This window comes from Poromitra crassiceps, assembly GCF_964638095.1.
Source record: "Poromitra crassiceps genome assembly, chromosome: 23".
Taxonomy (NCBI): Eukaryota; Metazoa; Chordata; class Actinopteri; order Beryciformes; family Melamphaidae; genus Poromitra; species Poromitra crassiceps.
In genome coordinates, this window is record NC_139639.1 from 6246182 (window position 1) to 6253681 (window position 7500).

Sequence of the window (7500 nt, forward strand, 5' to 3'; positions counted from 1 at the left end):
TGCACAGTCTGACTGATCTACTGTGATGTCTGCTGCACAGTCTGACTGACTGATCTACTGTGATGTCTGCTACACAGTCTGAGTGACTGATCTACTGTGATGTCTGCTGCACAGTCTGACTGATCTACTGTGATGTCTGCTGCACAGTCTGACTGACTGATCTACTGTGATGTCTGCTGCACAGTCTGACTGATCTACTGTGATGTCTGCTGCACAGTCTGACTGATCTAATGTGATGTCTGCTGCACAGTCTGACTGATCTACTGTGATGTCTGCTGCACAGTCTGACTGATCTACTGTGATGTCTGCTGCACAGTCTGACTGATCTACTGTGATGTCTGCTGCACAGTCTGACTGATCTACTGTGATGTCTGCTACACAGTCTGACTGATCTACTGTGATGTCTGCTACACAGTCTGACTGATCTACTGTGATGTCTGCTACACAGTCTGACTGATCTACTGTGATGTCTGCTGCACAGTCTGACTGATCTACTGTGATGTCTGCTGCACAGTCTGACTGATCTACTGTGATGTCTGCTACACAGTCTGACTGATCTACTGTGATGTCTGCTGCACAGTCTGACTGATCTACTGTGATGCCTGCTGCACAGTCTGACTGATCTACTGTGATGCCTGCTACACAGTCTGACTGACTGATCTACTGTGATGTCTGCTGCACAGTCTGACTGATCTACTGTGATGTCTGCTGCACAGTCTGACTGACTGATCTACTGTGATGTCTGCTGCACAGTCTGACTGACTGATCTACTGTGATGTCTGCTGCACAGTCTGACTGACTGATCTACTGTGATGTCTGCTGCACAGTCTGACTGACTGATCTACTGTGATGTCTGCTACACAGTCTGACTGACTGATCTACTGTGATGTCTGCTACACAGTCTGACTGATCTACTGTGATGTCTGCTACACAGTCTGACTGATCTACTGTGATGTCTGCTACACAGTCTGACTGATCTACTGTGATGTCTGCTGCACAGTCTGACTGACTGATCTACTGTGATGTCTGCTGCACAGTCTGACTGATCTACTGTGATGTCTGCTACACAGTCTGACTGACTGATCTACTGTGATGTCTGCTGCACAGTCTGACTGACTGATCTACTGTGATGTCTGCTACACAGTCTGACTGATCTACTGTGATGTCTGCTACACAGTCTGACTGATCTACTGTGATGTCTGCTACACAGTCTGACTGACTGATCTACTGTGATGTCTGCTGCACAGTCTGACTGACTGATCTACTGTGATGTCTGCTACACAGTCTGACTGATCTACTGTGATGTCTGCTACACAGTCTGACTGATCTACTGTGATGTCTGCTGCACAGTCTGACTGACTGATCTACTGTGATGTCTGCTACACAGTCTGACTGATCTACTGTGATGCCTGCTGCACAGTCTGACTGACTGATCTACTGTGATGTCTGCTGCACAGTCTGACTGATCTACTGTGATGTCTGCTACACAGTCTGACTGACTGATCTACTGTGATGTCTGCTGCACAGTCTGACTGACTGATCTACTGTGATGTCTGCTACACAGTCTGACTGACTGATCTACTGTGATATCTGCTACACAGTCTGACTGATCTACTGTGATGTCTGCTGCACAGTCTGACTGATCTACTGTGATGTCTGCTGCACAGTCTGACTGATCTACTGTGATGTCTGCTGCACAGTCTGACTGATCTACTGTGATGTCTGCTGCACAGTCTGACTGATCTACTGTGATGTCTGCTACACAGTCTGACTGACTGATCTACTGTGATGTCTGCTACACAGTCTGACTGATCTACTGTGATGTCTGCTGCACAGTCTGACTGACTGATCTACTGTGATGTCTGCTGCACAGTCTGACTGACTGATCTACTGTGATGTCTGCTGCACAGTCTGACTGACTGATCTACTGTGATGTCTGCTACACAGTCTGACTGACTGATCTACTGTGATGTCTGCTGCACAGTCTGACTGATCTACTGTGATGTCTGCTACACAGTCTGACTGACTGATCTACTGTGATGTCTGCTGCACAGTCTGACTGACTGATCTACTGTGATGTCTGCTGCACAGTCTGACTGACTGATCTACTGTGATGCCTGCTACACAGTCTGACTGACTGATCGCTATCCCTATCTCTCTCTCTCTTCTCCTTCGCTGTGGTTTCTCCTCCTCCTCTCGTGGTTCCTCCTCAAATGTGATCATGTTCTCCTCAATGCACCATGTGACACATGGCTTCCAAGCGGGACACTTTCCAAATGGAGTTGGGAGGTATCTCGCGTCTCCGCTGCTTTATGAAATATGGATCGAGCAAACGTGTTAGTGGCACATTTGCAGCTTCTCCAGGGGACAGACACATCTGTGAATGCTCTGGATATTGAAGTGAATTCCAGGCGTTTGGCCGCAGACACAGAGAGGAGAAACGAGTTCAGTGCTTCTTTTAGCTGACCTAGCTCAGAGTTATACATTATAAATTATAAATGTAATGGTTGAATTTCGTAACCGTGTGACCTCACTTTGTTTTGTCTCCATATTCCCATATTTGAGGTGGATGGAGAGAAAAATTATGTGCTCTCTCTCTCTCTCTCTCTCACTCCTCTCTCTCTCTCTCTCCTCTCTCTCTCTCTCCTCTCTCCCTCTCTCACTCCTCTCTGTCTCTCTCTCCTCTCTCTCTCTCTCTCTCTCTCTCCCTCTCCCCTCTCTCCTCTCTCTCTCCCTCCTCTCTCTCTCTCTCTCTCTCTCTCAAGAAGTAGGTACACCTTAGTAGGTACACCTTAGTGCCTTGCATTTGGCATTTTACATGTGTGAAACCCAGCAGGGATATGGAGAATATCAACATAAATTTGAAACAAGACATCGGCAAAATGCGTTTCTAAAACACGGCAATTTACATCCTGCAACCTCGACGACATAATGACCTCTTGTAGTTAATTACTGTTTGATGGAGGATGAAATTCCAGAGCCAAAAGGTAAACAGTGAACCACTTGAAGGAAAACCAGTTGTAATGAAATGATGGAGCCAGGAGTCAGAAGAAGTCGTCTGATATGATGTATTGAACATAGATCTTGGCCAAGAGATGCACTCTTGTATATTCACGGATGGATACACAGGCTTACATACATTGAACAGAAACTCAAAGACACTTATAGGACACACATCAGATAACATGTCTTGACGCACATCAGATTACATGTCTTGACGCACATCAGATTGTCTTGACGCACACTGGAAGGCCATTCAGTAGACTCAACCTATCTGTTATTCTGGCCCTGTAGAGAGCACCGTAGCAAGGTGACATGACACAGTGCAGGGCACAGTGTGCGATCGAGAGGAGCTGCAAATGTATGGTACAAGTTATCTAAATATGAAGTCTATCTGTGTATGTACACAGGTCATCTAACTATGAAATATGTCTGTGTCATAACTATATGTAACTAAAATGGAAATGTATATGAATATATTAATAACTAGTGATTGTCCAAATAAAGGCTAATGTGATGTAAATTTTCTCCATCAGTCCCTCCTATTGTTACTGTTTCAATTGTAACAACAACATTGAAAATTTAAATACAATTATAGTTATCTAAAATCATGGCCTTCCATAGCAATGTGACTGATTTCTATATAAACATTCTGTGGATAAAACACATTAAAAATGGGGGGTTTGGGAGAGAGAGAGAGAGAGAGAGGGGAACATCTCAAAATCAAATGCACTATTTCAAAATCACACGAATCAACGGTAGTAGTCTATATTAAGAGAACTATTTAAGAGAACAAATCAACTGTAATATTCTATATTAAGAGAACTATTTAAGAGAACAAATCAACTGTAATATTCTATATTAAGAGAACTATTTAAGAGAACTATTTAAGAGAACAAATCAACTGTAATATTCTATATTAAGAGAACTACTTAAGAGAACAAATCAACTGTAATATTTGCTGAATGGAAACATCCTGGAGCCCCAGAATGCACGTGGCTGTGCACGCAGTCAGATGTCGGTGCTTTGAAGATCCTCCTCGGAGTCCGTGTCTTCCATGAAGTATGGGGACCAGGCCAGGTCATAGGGCGTGACTGGGGCTGAGTCGGATAGGGGCTGTACATATTGGACTGTGCATTGGCGTACCGGTTTTCGCATTAAATACAGAATAAGAGAGATGGCACAGCGAACGACAACGATCATACTGACGAGAACGACAAAAGTAACCAATACTGGTTGTAAAATAGCCCACAGTTTGGCACCTAACGTGCGTTTGAGCCAATCAAATATGTCCCACCCCTCGGAGGCAGCCGAATCATGTGACACCATGTTTTTGAGTAGGTTGTTCAAGTGCTGCCCCACGTGCGTAACATTATCGAATGCGTCCGGAATGTAGGTGCAACATTCCTGACCAATAAGATGGCACACACCACCTGTTGAGGCCAGGACATAATCTAGTGCCACTCTATTCTGTATGGTTACCAAACGGTTTGCTTTCTGTTCCTCATTGAGGGCCGCAAATCCGGCCTCTGCCAATGCGGTCAGATTCTCGAGGTCCGCGGCCAGGCGATCAATTTCATGCGCATTTTGAACAGTCCCGTACCAAGGCAGAAGGCCTGAAATGAATTTGGTGCTCGCGCTTATTCTTTTGTTGCGTCTCACTCGGTGGGGATAGTAAGCATGCTTGTGGATTAGTGTATCGTTAATGTACATGTGGGGGATGAGATGAGCAATGTAACACGAACCGGTCCAATTTGTTGGAAGAAAAGCATAAGCTTTATTGCCACAGATAAATACTGTGGATGTTAGTGTGTTTGCACCGTCGCTGCTAGGAATCCATAACCCACGCGTGACAAAAACTGCGGGTGTCGAGGTGTCCTGTTTTAAGGTTGAGTTTATCAGTACATTTTGCAAAAATGGCTGGGTCATTCCAGGACACCATTTTCTGTTTTCATACATACCACAGCTAGACGGAAGGTAGTGCTCGCATGTGCTGTTCCCGAGGAAAAACTGTGATGGTATACCTGGTCTATAACGAATGAAACAGTATTTGCCAACAGGAACGTATGAAGGGTTTATAGTTAACACCGGTCGATGCAATGCAGGGAAACTAGACCTGCGTTTAGCCAATTTGGTGAAGTTAATCTGTCGCACAGTGTATCCGCAGTAATTAGTTGCGGTTACTAGGGTGAGGTTGTATATATCAAATGTGCAGTCAACTTTACCACCATAGGAGGCATTGGGAAGCATTTGCATGGCCAGTAGCCATCCTATCATGTCTGGGCCGTGGAATGGGCTTGGAATCAGGGGCATGCCCCCTTCAGCCGTACGGGGGATGGGCGCACAAACATAACAATCAGAGCGGTTCAGGGAATTTTGCTGAGATCCGGACTATATCTGTTTGTTTCAGTTCCAGGATAGATATGATTATACTGAGTTTGTCGGGTGCCGTTGTTTTGACAATTTTATCAATCATATCTGTCATTTCTGGCGCTAGAGCCTTATTCTTTTTAACATCAGAGCAAGGCACTCTAATTGTGTTGCCTTGGGGAGGCTGGTGCTTTTTAGCTACCCGCTTCCATCCTCTTATGCATTCTGTAACATAAGACTCTGACCAGCCGAGGTTGATTGACTGTCTGGCTGCAGTCTGCATGTACATCATTTTGTCTTTATCAAATGAGCCTCCTATAGGCCAGAGTCCCTGGCTACATTTAGTCAGGTCATGGGTGAAAGGTATGACATAGTTTTCTCCAAGTTGCAAACGGACTATGTCGGCACATGAACCCGGTGGTACCAAAGGGACCTTGGCTTTTGTGAGCTGTTTGCGAATATCTCTCGCCCTCAAGCGTTCCGCCTTTGGCAGTGGACAAGGTTCCGGTTCCCCACATTTGGACTGATTTTTACCCATTATCTAGATTCTCTGTCACAGAGTCAACACACCATCTAGATTATATTGTATATATCAGTGTCATCTTCATGCTTCTATTTAAGCGCTCAGGGTTTCAGAACTCTTGTCTCAAAAGCGGGTGAGGAGCAGAGAGAATAGCTGCAGCTTTTCTTATCTTATGTTTTCTATTTCCCTTCGGGCCTGTGTTTCTGGAACTGGCATCTGTCCTTGTTGTGTGTGCGTTTGGAATGAGCTTACCAGCTGGATGTAGGGATGGTTGTGTGGAATTTTGCTGGATGTAGTATTGGGTCCTCCTGTATCTTACTTGACCTCCTTAGTGGGGTGGAGGTGCTTTTTCCAGGGAATGTTGGCGTTGGTTGTAGTTTTGGGTCTGCAATATCTCGCTTGACCTCCTTGTTGGGGCGGAGGCCTTGTCCAGGGCTCTGACTGAGCCCGTTTTGTCTGTGAATCAAAAAAACTTGTGACAGATCATTTGTTCTTTTCCCAGATGTTATTTGTTAGTTTGACAAACAGTTAGGAATACTTCATTGCGAACTTCCATATTTTATAATTATTGTACTCCTTTAATTTTTTGGCTCTTAAGAAATGTATGGATTTGGAAATGTATGAATTTGTTCACTTTTGCTGTTTATAATGCTTTTGGTTTCATTAGTATAGTTGTGGGGTTCCTTCAGACCGTATCAATTATTGCCTAGTCTCTCTCACGTGTTTGCCGAAGTTTCCTAACTGGACTATTCTAGTCGCTGCTATGCAGCCTTTTGGCTTTGAAAAAGAGAGCTCATCTTGCCGCAGTTTCCAAACTGGACTATTCTAGTCGCTGCTATGCAGCCTTTTGGCCTTTTTGAGGCAAATTATGTGATAACGCTTCTCAGGCTCTCTTGCTCTGCAGCTACCACTGAACCATCCAGGTCACTGCCTAATACAGCCTGTCAAGAGAGTTTGTAATGGTCCTGAGGTTATCTGTATTATTTACATTGGGGTGTCCCCCTTTTGTCTCAAGAAAACCCACAAAATACTAACTTAGGTTCTTTTATATCAGACAAACAGTTAGGTAAGGAATTATTAAATTTAATTCAACTTACCGAGCTGTTTGTAGATATCCGTTCTTCGTGTCGCCAATTGATGGAGGATGAAATTCCAGAGCCAAAAGGTAAACAGTGAACCACTTGAAGGAAAACCAGTTGTAATGAAATGATGGAGCCAGGAGTCAGAAGAAGTCGTCTGATATGATGTATTGAACATAGATCTTGGCCAAGAGATGCACTCTTGTATATTCACGGATGGATACACAGGCTTACATACATTGAACAGAAACTCAAAGACACTTATAGGACACACATCAGATAACATGTCTTGACGCACATCAGATTACATGTCTTGACGCACATCAGATTGTCTTGACGCACACTGGAAGGCCATTCAGTAGACTCAACCTATCTGTTATTCTGGCCCTGTAGAGAGCACCGTAGCAAGGTGACATGACACAGTGCAGGGCACAGTGTGCGATCGAGAGGAGCTGCAAATGTATGGTACAAGTTATCTAAATATGAAGTCTATCTGTGTATGTACACAGGTCATCTAACTATGAAATA

The 7500-nt window shown here is 44.4% G+C and overlaps 1 protein-coding gene across 1 annotated transcript in view; it reads left to right on the plus strand.

The window, feature by feature from the left end:
• The window catches only part of clcn2a (chloride channel, voltage-sensitive 2a), a gene marked incomplete at both ends in the record, with an annotated part of 74703 nt that overhangs the window by 35987 nt on the left and 31216 nt on the right, over positions 1-7500 (plus strand). The window lies entirely within an intron of this gene.